This window comes from Neomonachus schauinslandi, chromosome 4 (genome assembly GCF_002201575.2).
Source record: "Neomonachus schauinslandi chromosome 4, ASM220157v2, whole genome shotgun sequence".
Classification (NCBI taxonomy): domain Eukaryota; kingdom Metazoa; phylum Chordata; class Mammalia; order Carnivora; family Phocidae; genus Neomonachus; species Neomonachus schauinslandi.
This window is the reverse complement of record NC_058406.1, coordinates 82,938,073-82,954,190: the sequence shown is the minus strand read 5'-3', so window position 1 is coordinate 82,954,190 and position 16,118 is coordinate 82,938,073. Positions and strand designations below refer to the sequence as shown.

Genomic DNA, 16,118 nt, shown 5'->3' with positions numbered 1-16,118 from the left:
GTTGTTCCAGAATGAGAAAGAGCAAAATAAAAGACAAAAACTAAATAGACATAGAAAGCTGGGAAGAGAGAGAGAAGAAATTTATTTTGAGTGGTCAACTGGCTAAAATTGAATGCATTAATTATAAGGGTTATAAAATCAAGCCTTAATATCAAAAGTACATTGATATAAAACCAGAATTGAGTCTTTTTTAAAAAAAGATTTTATTTATTTATTTGACACAGAGAGAGAGAGAGAGAAGCAGAGGGAGAGGGAGAAGCAGACTCTCCGCTGAGCAGGGAGCCTGACACAGGACTCAATCCCAGGACCCCAGGATCATGACCTCCCCGGAAGGCAGACGCTTAACTGACTGAGTCACCCAGGCACCGTAGAATTGAGTCTTGTTTCTCCTTAAAGAACAAAGTTTTCAGGGTGCCTGGGTGGCTCAGATGATTGGGCGTCTGCCTTCGGCTCAGGTCATGATCCCAGGGTCCTGGGATCGAGCCCCAGGTCTGGTTCCTGGCTCGGCGGGGAGCCTGCTTCTCCCTCTCCCTCTGCCTCTCCCCCTGCTCATGCCCTCTCTCTCTCTGTGTCTCGAATGAATAAATAAAATCTTTAAAAAAAAAAAGAACAAAGTTTTCTGGGACTATGGGTCCACTCTTGATAAGATTGTGAAAGGTTTTCCTTTACCTTTTAAGTAAACTGCTTAGAAAATAAAGATCCTGTGTTTCATCAAAATAACTTCCTGTGCTTCCCATTTTCTTTATCAGGTCTTTGATTACTTAAGAAACTGGAGTCTTCTCTATTAAAAGAGCTAAAGTTATATATATATATATATATATATATATATATATAGGAACTCTATCGTCAAGTTAGTCTAATTGGAAGCTGGTATTTATATATTATATATTATATAATATATATTATATAATATATATATATATAACTATGTAACTTTCAGTATTTGCCTTCAATGTTTTTGTCACCTTAGTTAAAGGGATTGTTTCACAGGACCTATGATCCTATTTAATTATGTGTTTTAAACCCTTTTAATATGTTTGGCAAAATTCCCCAAAATCAAATCCTAAATGAAGTCTTTTGGACCTGGAACTTTGATTTGTTCCACAGGGTCCCTGAAACATCTCAAAAGATTTGTTCTCTCTCCTTATAAAAAAGGAGATGTCAAACTAATGAGGTTTATTTGATATGTCAGATTATAGCCTTCTAAATAAGAAGTGATGTTTAACCTTCTTAGGTTATATTTGTATGGATGGATGTTATTAATATGTGTTCCAGAAATTGTATAAAATTTCTTAAAATCTGATATAGCCTGGTATAATGTCATATTATGTCATCAGTCATAATTCCAGTTATCATCTTAAAGTATGTGTCACAGAAATAACCATATATCCTTGTCAACTGCATTAGAAATGAATTCTCATCAGATCTTTAAACATGGCCATTTTAAGTTTTTTGTCATTTACAGATAGTTATTTTTTTATGCTGATGCTTTCATGAAAGCTTTTCCAAGCTGCTATGATCCAAAAATGCTTGTCTTCAAAAAGATTCATGGAAATAATCCTGACAAGTACTCTAGAAAGCAGCTTTCTGACAACTTTAAGATCATACCATTGAATTGGGTAAGAATTTTCAGAATTCCATAGAAAAAACTGAAGGATTCATAAAACTACTAACCCAAGATCAAGCAAAACAAGAATTAAATGGGACTGAATAAACTGATGAGGATGATTATAATTTCTGAGTTTTTGTTTGAAACACTGCTGGTTCTTTAACATTTTGTTTAAAAGATTTAAGGAAGCTTTGCGCAGTGGCAATATCGTCGCCAATGAGGTTTATCCGAGGTGTGATTATTGCTAATTAAAAGATTTAAGGAAGGGGCGCCTGGGTGGCTCAGTTGGTTAAGCATCTGCCTTCAGCTCAGGTCATGATCTCGGGGTCCTGGGATAGAGCCCCAAGTCAGGCTCCCCGCTCAACCGGGAGCCTGCTTCTTCCTCTTCCCCGCCCCTGCTCCTGCTCTCTCTGTGTCAAATAAATACCTAAAATCTTTTTTTAAAAATTTGTTTTTAATTAAAGACTTAAATTTTTTTTTAAAAGATTTTATTTATTTATTTGACAGAGACAGCGAGAGCAGGAACACAAGCAGGGGGAGTGGGAGAGGGAGAAGCAGGCTTCCCGCTGAGCCGGGAGCCCGATGTGGGACTCGATCCCAGGACCCTGGGATCATGACCTGAGCCGAAGGCAGTCGCTTAACCAACTGAGCCACCCAGGCGCCCTTAATTAAAGATTTAAGAAAGCCTTTTCTCTTAAGCTTTCTTTAACTTACAACAATTTGGTAAACGGTACCTTTGTAAACAGAATTGAAACATTTATCTTTTTCTCCTTACCTAATTCCTCCAGAATTCAGAAACCCTTAGTATTTTTAGTTTCATGGCAATGTAGTTATTTGTATAAGTTCAATATGAATCTGTTCTCCCTGTAACAAGACACAATTGGAAACACTGGCTATACTGCCTAAGTTTTGACTGGAATGTCACATTTGAGAAGGATGGGTATAATATCAGATATGACCAGACAACTTTAAGCAACTAAGATTGACTTTATAGAGCCAATAAAGCCCCTTCAAAAAAAAGCCAATTGGTATCTGGCTTTCAGGGTTCTCAGTCTTATCAGGGGGGTAAGGAAGGTCAATTCCCGGCAGGCCCAAGAAACTCAGGATCTCTTAGGGACCTCTAGAAGAGAGAAGAGAGGAATTCACCCAAATCTAAAGATATTGCAGGGGGGCGCCTGGGTGGTTCAGTCAGTTAAGCGGCTGCCTTCAGCTCGGGTCATGATCCCAGGCTCCTGGGATGGAGCCCCGTATCATATCAGGCTCTCTGCTTGGCGAGGTGCCTGCTTCTCCCTCTCCCACTCCCCCTGCTTGTGTTCCCTCTCTCAGGGTCTCTCTCGCTCTGTCAAATAAATAAATAAAATCTTAAAAAAAGAAATTAAAAGTATTACAGGCAAAGTCTGATGGTGAATCCTTGGCTTGGCTTCCTAGCCTTGAGGAGCTTTTAAAAGTCCACTCGGAGATTCCTTCTGAAAAGTTCCAGCAAGGCAGACTTTAAAAGAGCCTATATGGTTAATCACTATTCTTACATAAGTAATCAAACCAAGTTTAATGAAACTAGACTGATTTTACACACAAGGTAGTCATACTCGTTTATCTTTGGTAGAAATGGAGATGACTGTAGAGAAAAAAAATTATGTTTCAGTAGCACACTATTGTGGATATCAGATTCTAGACCTGTTTATTGTCTTTGAGGTTTTGTTATCTACCTATAAACTGGACTGGATCCTGAATTCCTCTAGTTTTCTCCAATATCTCACTAAGACTGTCCAAACTAACATGTCCAACTTTCTCCCACCCTTCTGACTTGGAATCACTAAGAACAAAAACTGCCCTTTTGCTAAAGCCCTGTAAGCTGAAGCTGGACAATTGGATACAAGTTGTGATACACGTGATCCTGGAGACAAGGATTAATTCTTGTGTGGTGGTGTAACCTTGTTTCAGATTTTTATTAATAATCTTATATTTGAATTTGCCTTTCTGTTCCATGTTTGATCCTAGTAAGAAATCTTTGAGGTAGTATAAATTCCTCAAATAGGGCGCCTGGGTGGCTCAGTTGGTTAAGCGGCTGCCTTCGGCTCAGGTCATGATCCTGGAGTCCCGGGATTGAGTCCCACATGGGGCTCCCTGCTCAGCAGGGAGTCTGCCTCTCCCTCTGACCCTCCTCCCTCTCATGCTCTCTGTCTCTCATTCTGTCTCTCGCAAATAAATAAAATCTTAAAAAAAAAAATTCCTCAAATAACCATAGTAAAATGCAAATTAACAAATATTATAAAATTATAGGGCTTAGCACACAAGAGAAAAAAGAATATCTTGGACTAATGGTAGACTTCAGAAAGCTTTGTAAGGTGTCAACTTCTAGTTATAAATAAAATAAGTCCTAGGGATATTGTATAGCATGGTGACTATTGTTAATAATACCATATTATATATTTGAAAGTTACTAAGAGAGTAGATCTTAAAAGTTCTTATCAGAAGAAAAAAAATCTTAACTATGTGTGGTGATGAACTTTAACTAGACTTATTGTGGCGCTCATTCTGCAATATATACAAATACCGAAACATTATGTTGTACACCTGAAACTCATTATGATGTCATATGTCAATTATATCTTAAGAAGTATTTTTAAAAAGAAGGTGCCATATAAGGCATTAAAGAATAAGTAGAATCGGGGCGCCTGGGTGGCTCAGAGGGTTAAGCGTCTGCCTTCGACTCAGGCCATGATCCCGGGGGTCCTGGGATAGAACCCCATGTAGGGCTCCTTGCTCAGCTGGGAGCCTGCTTCTCCCTCTCCCTCTGCCTGCTGCTCCCCCTGCTTGTGTGCCCTCTCTCGATCTCTCTCTCTCTCTCCCCCTATCTCTGTCTCTGTCAAATAAATAAATAAAATCTTAAAAAAAAAAAAAAAAGACTAACTAGAATCTCTACAAAGATGGTAAGGAAGATCCTTGTAGAAGAAAGGATGCAAGCAAAGACCAAGGCAGGTAGGCATAAAGCGTGTTTAGAAATAACATTTCCAAGTCACTACTGCAGTTTAGCTAAAAAAAAAAAAAAAAAAACCAGGATTATGTGGGATAAAGTTAATTTAAAAAAATGAAAGGGACATATTGATCTGATTGGAGCTATGGACAGCTGCAATTCTGAAAGGTTTTGAATGCCATCCTAAATAATTTTAAATGTATTTTGGATCCAATAGAGGGTCACTGAGTATTTCTGAGGGAAGAGTAACCAGGGACTGCATAAGCTCTCTAACTTTAAGAAGCAGTATGGAGGGGAGTGACTGGAAGGGGGAAAAATTGAGGGAAGCAAGTCCAGTTTGGAAGCCATTGCTATACTGCAAATAAGAGAAGAGAAACACCACATTTAGCACGGAGGTAGAGGGAAAGAAAAAGGGGAGAAGTAAACAGAGACGCTGAAAAAGTAGACTCTACACGTAGGAGAAGTGTTAGGTAGGAAATGTTAGGACCATTAACGTAAACTTAAGTCACTCCCTTAAAGGAAACAACCGGAGTTTACCAATGAACCTAAGAGCACCAAGTGAGAAACTGTACCAAATTTCATCTTTTACTATCAAAGTTGAATGTTGATTGAAAACCAAAAACTCTGATTCCATTTTCAAATACTGCGTGTAATAAAACATAATAAAAGATTCAGTCTTTCTACTAAAGTAATGAAATGTAAGTGGTTGGCTAAGCAAGGCCCATTTCAACATTCAATATCATTCTTTATAGTTCATTTGAACCAGTGTTCCTGAAAGGTGGTTAGTTGGTAAATAAATGCTATTAAAATCCTCCCTTCCTCAACACTCAGAACCCTCCCCCCAGCATACACGCGCGCGCACACACACACCTGTTCTGATAGGAATCTCACCTAGCTTCGGACAGCCCGTGCCTATGTACTAGCCTTACCAGGGACAGCCCTTCCATCTCTTGGAAGTCCCTGCGGCTTCTTGAGCGCAGGGTCCTCGTCTGGTGGATCGGCGCCTACCACAGGGCTGCACTCGGAGCCGGAGCTCAAGGGACGCTCCCCGAAGGAACGACGGCCAGGCCTGCCCACCGGCCAGCGGGCTCCGCACGCCCCAGGCTCTGAGGCACACAGTGCCGTTTTCATTGGCTTGACACACCCCTTTCCTCGGGCCCTTTTCCTCCTCCACCCAGCACATTCCGCACGTCGTCCCTCGGAGGTACAACGTGTCACTTGATCCGCTCCCACCCGTGCTTAGCTGGACACCGTCCCCTTCACTCTGACGGACTTTCCATCTGGCCCCCGCACACCTTTTCCTCCGCCTCCGCCTCCTCCTCCCGGAGCTGCCCCGGACCACCCCCCCGGCAGCCTCTAGCGCTCCGGCCGGCCGCTGCAGCAGCCTGCTGCCCTACGCCCGCCTCCCCCCAGGGGCGCTCCACGCTCACCTCCCGCGCAGCTCGACAGGCTGCCTGCACCCCGGGCGGCGACTCAGCTCCGCCCGGCGCCCCAGGCTGTCCAGCCCGCTGGGTCCCCCACGACCCCTGACGCGCTGAGCCCCCGGCTCCAGCTGCCTTCGCCGCCGCGAGCCTGGTGCGGCCCAGGCGTTTCCGGGTTCCCGCGGTCCCGTCCCCCAAATGCTCCGGCTTCCGCCTCGGCCCGGGCAAAGGCCGTTCCCGGCTCGGCTGTGGCGGCCCCAGCTTGGCGCTTGCCAGCTCTGTCCCGAAGGCGAGGCACCTAGGCGGCTCGGCCGGCAGCCCCGGGTGTAGGCTTCACCGTCGCGTCGCCGCCCCGGGCACTGCCTCCTGCTAGATGTGTCCGGGGTGGAAGAGTTAGCAGGAGTGGCACCGGCCCCGGGCTTCTGCGGGGCTGTCCGGTTGTGCAGGGTGCCAGGGCGTCCGACTGCGAAAGGAAAGGCAAAGTCCTTTGGGCAAAGGACCCTGAGAGGGGGTGAAGAGGCTGATCCAAGAAACAAACAACCCCACTGCTAGAAATAGCTGTTACTGTCCCTGAAAACAACGAGATTAGCCCTGGCGTGGGCTGCCACCCAGGAGTCCAGAAGAAGGCTTGTTGAGTTGGAAATGACCACTTCTCCCATCCTGGCCAAGACCTTGAGTTTGAGGAGAGCCCAAAGCTCTCTTACTGCTATTAACCAGGAGAGGGGAAGAAACAACAACAGGAAAAAAAAAAAATGGGGCCAGAGGATCCCAGAGTCCTAAGAGACTAACCCCCTTCCTGGCTTCATGGATCCCTTACACAATACTACCTTTTTTTTTTTTTTTTTTTAAGTTTTTTTTTATTTATTTGACAGAGAGAGACACAGCGAGAGAGGGAACACAAGCAGGGGGAGTGGGAGAGGGGGAAGCAGGCTTCCCATGGAGCAGGGAGGCCGATATGGGGCTCGATCCCAGGACACTGGGATCATGACCTGAGCCGAAAGCGGACGCTTAACCACTGAGCCACCCAGGCGCCCCACAACACTACCTTTTGAAGGTCTTCTGATATCTTTGTTGGAAACTCTCCAACCACCGCAGCCCATTCTGATGATGGACAAGCTAAAATTAATATTCTAGGTCCAGTTTGATCATCAAATTGTAGGGCAGGATTGTCCCTTTCCTCTTTTTTTTTTTTTTAAAGATTTTATTTATTTATTTGACAGAGGGATAGAGAGAGGGCACAAGTAGGCAGAGCAGCAGGCAGAGGGAGAGGGAGAAGCTGGCTCTCCACTGAGCTGGCAGCGGATGCAGGGCTCGATTCCAGGACCTGGGGATCATGACCCAAGCCCAAGGCAGCTGCTTAACAAACTGAGCCACCCAGGCGCCCCTATCTCTTTCCTCTTAACACAATGCCACTGTAAATGAAGCCTACATCTGTTTATATTGCACATGATTAAAACTACCTCTGTAGAGACAGAGCAGGAAAATAAAATTAACTGTGTTAGAAAAATAACTGGCTTTAAAATTTTCTGTATTATGACCTTGAGAAAATCCCTGAATGTGGAACTTTATATTAGATCTTAATGTTTATCCAAATATTTTGGAAACAAAATATGGCTGGTACAAAACAGTAATAGCTAGGCACTATTCTAACATATCTATCTACCTATATTTTTTTAATTCAAAAAATGGTACTCAGTAAATATGTGTGGTTGTAAGGGGAAAGAGAGAGATAAATGTTTTTAAAATACACCAGCAGAGGTCAGTTGGTTAAGCAACTGCCTTTGGCTCAGGTCATGATCCTGGAGTCCCAGGATGAGTCCCTCATCGGGCTCCCTGCTGAGTCTGCTTCTCCCTCTGACCCTCCTCCCTCTCATGCTCTCTGTCTCTCATTCTCTCTCTCTCAAATACATAAAATCTTAAAAAAATAAAAATACGCCAGCAGAAAAATATACCTTAAGCCACAAATACATTTTTAATTTATTTTTATTCTTTTTATTTATTTTTTAAAGATTTTATTTATTTATTTGACAGAGAGCGAGAGACAGCGAGAGAGGGAACACAAGTAGGGGGAGTGGGAGAGGGAAGCAGGCTTCCCGCTGAGCAGGGAGCCTGATGCGGGGCTTGATCCCAGGACCCTGGGATCATGACCTGAGCAGAAGGCAGACCTTAACGGCTGAGCCACCCAGGTGCCCCACGAATACATTTTTTAGATTAAAGAAAGACCTTTCAGCTCAGAAAGCTTTAAAATGAGAAAAATGAGAAGTGGAAGCAGTTATAATTATGAAACAGTAACACGTGCTGTTGTTGTTGTTGTTGTTAAGATTTTATTTATTTGCGAGAGAGAGAATGAGAGACAGAGAGCATGAGAGGGAGGAGGGTCAGAGGGAGAAGCAGGTTCCCCGCCGAGCAGGGAGCCCGATGCGGGACTCGATCCAGGGACTCCAGGATCATGACCTGAGACGAAGGCAGTCGTTCAACCAACTGAGCCACCCAGGAGCCCCGAAAATAATACTTTCATTAGCTCTCCCTGGCTTTACAATTTATACTCATAATACCTACTGAACTGCTTTGAGCTTCCCTGTATATACCATCCATAGGACCTTTTCCTATTTCTCATGCTGTTCACTAAGTGTAGAATATGTTTCCACTGCTCCCGCATATTTTTTATAGCTAGCCCATTCCCCTTTTAATTCTCTGCCCAGATGTTATCACAAACTTGAAGCCTTTTCTAGCCTCCTTCCTCCCAGGGGTCTGATCTCCTTCTCTGTGGTCTCATAATGTTGTGAGGCACCCTGTGCCTACCTAGATAATTTTACTTCATTGTATTGTGATCTGTTTCATATCAATTCTTTCTAACACTTTCCTTGAGATCAGTGCTATCTCATTTATCTCTGGATCTACAGCTTTTAGCACCCTGGTTAGCACATGGTAGAAATTCAATACGTATTTCCTGAACTGAGCTGTTGGTAATGATGTCAAAGACAAGCCAGACAGTACAAAAGCTTGCCAGGGAAGAATGTGAGCAGAGCCTGAACTGCAAGTCTAGGCACCCAACACATTTAAAAAAGTTAAGTCAGTACCCAACATCTGAAACTCTTCTAATAACATCAATTTAATAAGGATTGTCCCTTGAGTAGCTCACCTATATCATCTCATCTAACCTTCAGAACAGCCCTGTAAAGTAGGCATTAGTATCTGTGTTTTACAGAAAGAGAAACTGAGGCTAAGTGACATTCAGTAATTTACTGAAGTTCCCAGACTTACTGAAAGATAAACTGGGATTCAAATCCCAATTTGTCTGCTTTTAAAGTCCATGCTCTAAAACACTACATTTAGCTGTTATAGAAAGAAAAAATGGCTGTGGCGCCTGGGTGGCTCAGTCGTTAAGCGTCTGCCTTCAGCTCAGGTCAATGATCCCAGGGTCCTGGGATAGAGCCCCACATCGGGCTCCAGCCCCGCATCGGGCTCCCTGCTCGGCGGGAAGCCTGCTTTTCCCTCTCCCACTCCCCCTGCTTGTGTTCCCTCTCTCGCTGTGTCTCTCCCTGGCAATTAAATAAACAAAATCTTTAAAAAAAAAAAAAAAAAAGAACGAACGAACGAACGAAAGAAAGAAAGAAAAAATGGCATAGGAAAAGAATGAGCCAGAATAGAAAAAAGGTGGCAGACAGCAAAAGTGGCAATAGAGTTAAGAAGTGTCAGTGACGGGACACCAGGGTGGCTCAGTCGGTTAAGTGTCTGCCTTCAGCTCAGGTCATGATCCCGGCATCCTGGGATGGAGTCCCACATTGGGCTCCTTGCTCAGTAGGGAGCCTGCTTTCCCCTCAGCCTCTCTCTCTCCCTCTCTCTGACAAATAAATAAAAATATTAGAAAAAAAAAAGTATCAGTGAAGAACAGAGATGGCCATGAGGAAGGGAGAAAAACAGCAATCTGGGAACACTGGGGCAGAGGACTAGCTTTGGCCTCCCTACAATAACAGCTCTGAGAGGCAAAATTTTGGCTACTTAAAGACAGGTAAAGTTGAACAACATATGGGCCTGAGGATAGCCAGGGTCAAACAGGACTAAGTATCTCAACAGGACTTGATTAGAGTTGCCAAATAAAATAGAGGACACCTGGTTAAATTTGAATTTCAAATAAACAATGAATAATTATTGAATATATGCAATATTTGGGATATACTTATACTAAAAAAAATCATTGGTCTATCAGAAGTTCAAATTTAACTGGGTATCCTATATTTTTATTTGCTAAATCTAAGAATCTGATTGAAAACATGAGTGGTTCCCAGTGATGCCCCACAAAAATTAAGACCAAATCAAATTATATTTGGTGCTGTTGACACTGCAAGCTTTATGAACACAAAGTGACATTCCCCAGATCAGTATCTTTAGGCAGAGCTGGTAGTGTAGGGACTTTTTTTCTTTTTAAATTCATTTATGTATTTATTTTAAGATTTTATTTATTTATTTGACAGAGAGAGAGCACAAGCAGGGTGAGCAGGAGAGGGAGAAGCAGGCTCCCTGCTGGGGATCATGACCTGAGCCGAAGGCAGACACTTAACCAACTGAGCCACCCAGGTGCCCCTATTTACTTTTTTTAGTAATTTCTATACCCACTGTGGGGCTCAAACTCATGACCCTAAGATCAAGAGTCATGTGCTCTTCCCACTGAGCTAGCAAGGCGCCTTGATGGCCTACGACTCAGTAGGAAAAAAAGGAAAGGAAAGGCAACAAATAAGAAAGAAAGAACAAAGATTATGGTGATATATGTTTTTAATGGATATCTGTCCTAACAGTTAAAATACAAAACATTTCCGTGCTTAGAGATAAACCTCAGGTTTCCAGGTGTCACTTACAGTTTGTTCTTATGCTATTATAGCTCTTAAAATTATTGAATTGAAATTACAACTCACGAACAGGAAAAACTAGTTCATTCAAGTTGCCAAATTAGTTGAATCTGGCATGTTCTTAGTTCTTCAGGTCAAAGAACCTATATGTAAAGAAAGCTGGAGAGGATAGCCAAAGATTATTTACTTGTCCATCATTTACCTCAAAGAGAAGCTGAAGGAGGTCATTTCCATATCATTAATAGCTCAATGGACATGTGATCCTTTTGCTTTGAGGTGGATCTCTAGAGTTTAATGCTTTATAGAACATCTGCTAGACTGGTTTGAAATGAATTTAATTCCCGTGTCTTCCTTTAGCCAGGAGGAGTTCTCCACTGGCTTCTGCTTTGCTTTTCCTATTATACTAGACTTAATCTTTGAGTCAGTGGGTCAGGGGATGGTTTCATGGAAGAAGGGCCATCTGCCTTACCTATACATTTAAACACTGGAGAAATTACCTTGGATTGCTGCCCCATTATTAACTCTGGCCAAAGCTTCAATTATGACCTGACGCTCTTAAGCTCCTATTTGGTGGGAAACATGGTGGTTGGCCATCAAAGAATTGGTTTTATCTCAGAGTCAGGGTCAATTGTAAATAGAAGTTTTGGGGATTCCCCTTTACCTGGCATAATTACCTCACAAAATCACCGGATTCCTTTGTGGAGGAAAGGGGCATGGTATGTATTTGTACTTGTGCTATTAAAGCTGGTCAGGAGCCTCTTAAGTCTGGAAATGGGTGAGGGGTCACAACTCTTGTTAAGTCGGGCCTCTATTGAGCAGTCTTTGAGTACATTGATTATATAATTCATATGCAGTTGGATTATGCTGTTCGCCAAATATTTCCTGCTCTCTACCTTCAGGGCACATGATAAGTTGCACTTCCTGGCTTTCTCGTGGTTGTGTGAGACTACATGAGTAGTCTGGTCAATTAGTTATAAGCATATTATGTGTGTCATTCAGGGCCATAGCACTGAACTGCCAATTTGTGACCGTCCAAAATCTTCTTTCTCTCAGCTTTTGAGTCTGGCAATGTTCATGTCTGCATCCTAGAATGAGTAGATGAAAAGTGAAAGCCCCAGCAATCTGCAGTAGACCCAGAGCATACACAAGAAATAAATCTTTGTTATTATATTAAGATTATATATTATATTATATTATTATTATATTATATTACATTATATATTACATTATATATTATATATATTACATTATATATTACATTATATTATTATTATATTATTACATTATATTATATTATTAAGATTTCAACAAAACCTAGCATACATTGATTGATACAGATATTGTTGCCCAGAGATGGAGTGTGGCATATGTTAACAAAAACCAGACTTTTGCAACATTACTTTATTAAGCTTATTTTAGAAGCTAGAGGAATGACAATCTTTGCTATGCACTGGAATATTTGATAAAACTGTCACCTACAAGAACTTGATAGGTAAATAATGAACCTTGCATGCTTATAGCTCTGGAAGAAACTAGAAAACAAATGTTAATAGCATGTGTTGGTTAATGTTGGCGGCGTTTGACAAGATACTTCATGAAAGAGAAGTACTCAAAAAATAATTGATTAATTTATAAGCAGAAATGGAAAGGAATAAAGAGAACACAAACATTTGGGAACTTGCTGTGTTGGGAGTGGTAAATGTCTTTCATCTCCAACGGGTGAACTATAAAACTGAGTAGGCTTTTTTTTTAAAAGATTTTATTTATTTGTCAGAGAGAGGGAGAGAGAGAGAGAGGAGAGAGCACAAGTAGGGGGAGTGGCAGGTAGAGGAAGAAGCAGGCTCCCCGGGGGAGCCCTAGGCGGACCTTGATCCCGGGATCATGACCTGAGCCGAAGGCAGACGCCCAGCCAGCTGACCCACCCAGGTGTTCCCTGAGTAGGCTTTTTTCTTTCTTTTTTTTTTTTAAATTTTTTATTGTTACGTTCCTTGAGTAGGCTTTTAAACAACAACCCAAAAAAGCCATCAAAACTAGGCCTATAGGCAAGGATAAAAGTAAGCATATCTCTGTCATACCCATCTTTAAAATTTCTGAATGGATTGGAATGTCACTCAGTACATCCTTTCAATGGGCGACATGGCTGAGGAAGAAGGGAATAAAGGTGTTGCTCTCCCACTAAACTTGATGGGTACAAAGAACCTAGAATTAAATAGATAAACAAATGGAGATGTGTCAAGAAAAGAACTGTGGGTATGACTATTAGCAAAAAAACACACAGGAATCAAGTAGAAAAGAAGCCAGTTATGTTGATGAAATAACTGTGCTGCCAAAGCAACCAAGAGCCTGGACAAGACTCAAAATACCTCTTTGGGTGGGAGAGGCGCGGCTGGGTGGCTCAGTCAGTTAAGCGACTGACTCTTGATACTGGCTCAGGTCATGATCTCAGGGTCATGAGATGGATCCCACTTCAGCTCCCCACTCAGGAGGGGATCTACTTGAGATTCTCTCTTTCTGTCCCTCTGCCCCTCCCCCTGCTCACTAAAATGAATAAATAAGTCTTTAAGAAAAAAAAATACCTCTTTGGCCTCCAACCTTCTATAGACAAGAAATGAGTTCAAAACACTGCTCAGCCTCCAAAGAGTGCATGCTCTCTAAAGACTACTTCAGATACAACCAAGGAAGGCAATAGAAAAGAAAGGACCCTCCCGTATGTCAAGGGACATAGAAAACAATGAATAAGACAGCCACTCTTAGCAGAATTAGCATCAATTCAAGAAATATTCCCTATACCCATGGTGGCAGGACTTCACAACATTCTTGCTATGGACCAGTGTCAGCTCTATATTTACACTGGTCCTCCTCCCCCAACTCTTTTTTTTCTAATAACTCCCTACCCCTCCCCACCCAGCCCCCACTCCTAAGGTACTTCCTGTTCTCTATAAATTTGCCTATTCTAGATACTTCAAAAAATGTTATACAATATTTGCCCTTTTTTATTTGGCTTATTTCACTTAGCATGATGTTTTCAAAGGTCATCCATGTTGTAGTATGCATAAGAACTTCATTCCTTTTTATTTTATTTATCCATTCATCTATTAAAAGACATTTGGGTTATTTCTACCTTTTGGCTATTGTGAATAACGCTGATGTGAACATTCATGTACAAGTATCTGTCTGAGTCTCTGTTCTCAATTCTTTTGAGTAGATACCTAGCAGTGAAATTGCTGGATCATATGGTAATACTATGTTTAACTTCCCGAGGAACTGACAAACTGTTACCAAAATAACTGCACCATTTTACATTCTTACCAGCAATGTAGAAGAGTTGCAATTTCTGCACATTCTCATCTCACTTTTTTTCTGTTATTTATTATAGCCATTCTACTAGGTGGGAAGTGGTATCTCATTAGGCTTTGGATTTGCATTTCCCTAATGACTAATGATATTGAGCATCCTTTCATGTGTTCATTGGACATTTGTATATCTTCTTGGAAGAAATGTCCTTCGCCCATTCTCTTTTTTTTTTTTAAGATTTTATTTATTTGTTTGAGATAGAGAGAGAGCGAGCGAGAGAGAGAGAGCATAAGTGGGTGCGGAAGGCAGGCAGAGGGGAGAGGGAGAAACAGCCTCCCCGTTGAGCAGGGAGCCTGATGAGGGGCTTGATCCCAGGACCCCAGGATCATGACCTGAGCTGAAGGTAGACATTTAACCGACTAAGCCACCCAGGCGCCTCAAGGCTAAGCAGTTTTTAATAAGACTTGTAAAAATGAAATTGCCCGTTAACACAAAAGATATTTACTTTCAAATTAGGTAAATTCTGATTCAAATATGTTTATAAGAATACAGCCTGTGGAGCACAAAACTTGTGGAACTATATCTCAATAGGTTACACCAACATATCAAAGTTTCTTGAACTATTACAAAAGGTTTAGGGTCCGGCTCTGGCTAAATGGCATGAGCATACTCTACACTATTTCTTCTTTCAATAAAAACTCTGGAGAGTATATGTAAAGCAACCAACTGAGGACTCTGAAAAATAAATAATAGTGGACAAATATGGGAGGAAATCCATACTCAAAGACCAACAAATGGTGAGTCTCATATTTTTTTCCTCCCATCATCCCTTGGTTTCATCTCAAGGCATCCCAAATTCTGGAACATTGCAGTGGGCACAGCCAAGAGAAAATCTGTCTAATAAGAGGAAGGAGAAGAAGTACCCCCGAAGAACACAGAGAATAGGGGAAACATCTTGTTTTTCTTTTCTTCCACTGGCTTTGCAGGGCTCCAGTTCCAAAGCTGCACTCTCTGTGAGCAGTTGGCTGCATGAGCAGCTGAGCTTCCCGACGTGCCTTGAAGGGAGATCCAGTTGTGGGAGACATCTGACAGCGTAGGAAGACCGAAAGCCAGGCATTCTTGGCAGGAGGATCAGGAAAAGGAACACTGGGAGCCAGAGAGTGTTGTGGAGATTTTGGATGGGAGAGAGCTCAGGAAGGGAATTTTATAGATTTGTGTTTGAAGTTCTAGGATCACCCTGAGACACTCATGTGTGAAACTAACCTGTCATAGAAGACCAAAGGTTTTGAACACTACTCTATGGTGTAGACCACCACCCAGGCCCCTTTAGCTCCTGAGAAAACACACATAGACCAGATCCAAACAGTACTGCCAGGGTCTGAAAACTGAAATTATATATATATATATATACCCATGGCCCACAGAAGGCAGGCTAAGACTTTTTGCCTGAACTTAACTGGGACAACTAGCTGCTAAAACAAAACAAAGAGAAACCTAACATTCTCCAGTGGATTTTGACAGGGCTGAGTCATAGCAATTAACATAGCAATTTAACATAGCAATTACAACATACAGGATACAAGGGCATCTGGCTGGTTTAGTCTGTAGAGCACGTGACTCTTGATGTCAGGTTGTTAAGTTTAAGCCTCACGTTGGGTGTAGAGATTACTTAAAAACAAAATCTTTAAAAAAATAACATCACAATTAAGATACCAGTATGTACCTATGAGAATGGTAAATGAACAAACAGAAAATAACTAGTGCTGACAAGGACACAAAGCAGCAAACTATCATACATTGTTGGTGAGAATACAATATCATAGAGCTACTCTGGAAAACAGTTTTGCAGTTTCTTATAAAGTTAAACATATACTTATACAACCCAGCAATCTGGCTCCTAGGTATTTATTTACTCAAGAGAATTGAAAGATTATGTTCACACAAAATCCTGTGCATGAATGTTTACAGCAACA

The 16,118-nt window shown here is 41.9% G+C and overlaps 1 protein-coding gene and 1 pseudogene across 1 annotated transcript in view; one reads left to right on the top strand and one right to left on the bottom strand.

The window, feature by feature from the left end:
- SLC35A3 (solute carrier family 35 member A3) overlaps positions 1–6,154 on the bottom strand; it is a 50,882-nt gene extending 44,728 nt beyond the window's left edge. Inside the window, exon 1 of the mRNA XM_021690329.2 lies at positions 6,014–6,154. The gene's annotated coding sequence lies outside the window, so the exon portion shown is untranslated. The remainder of the gene's footprint in view (positions 1–6,013) is intronic.
- LOC123324632 lies at positions 1,797–1,977 on the top strand (annotated as a pseudogene).
- Positions 6,155–16,118: the final 9,964 nt, after the last annotated feature.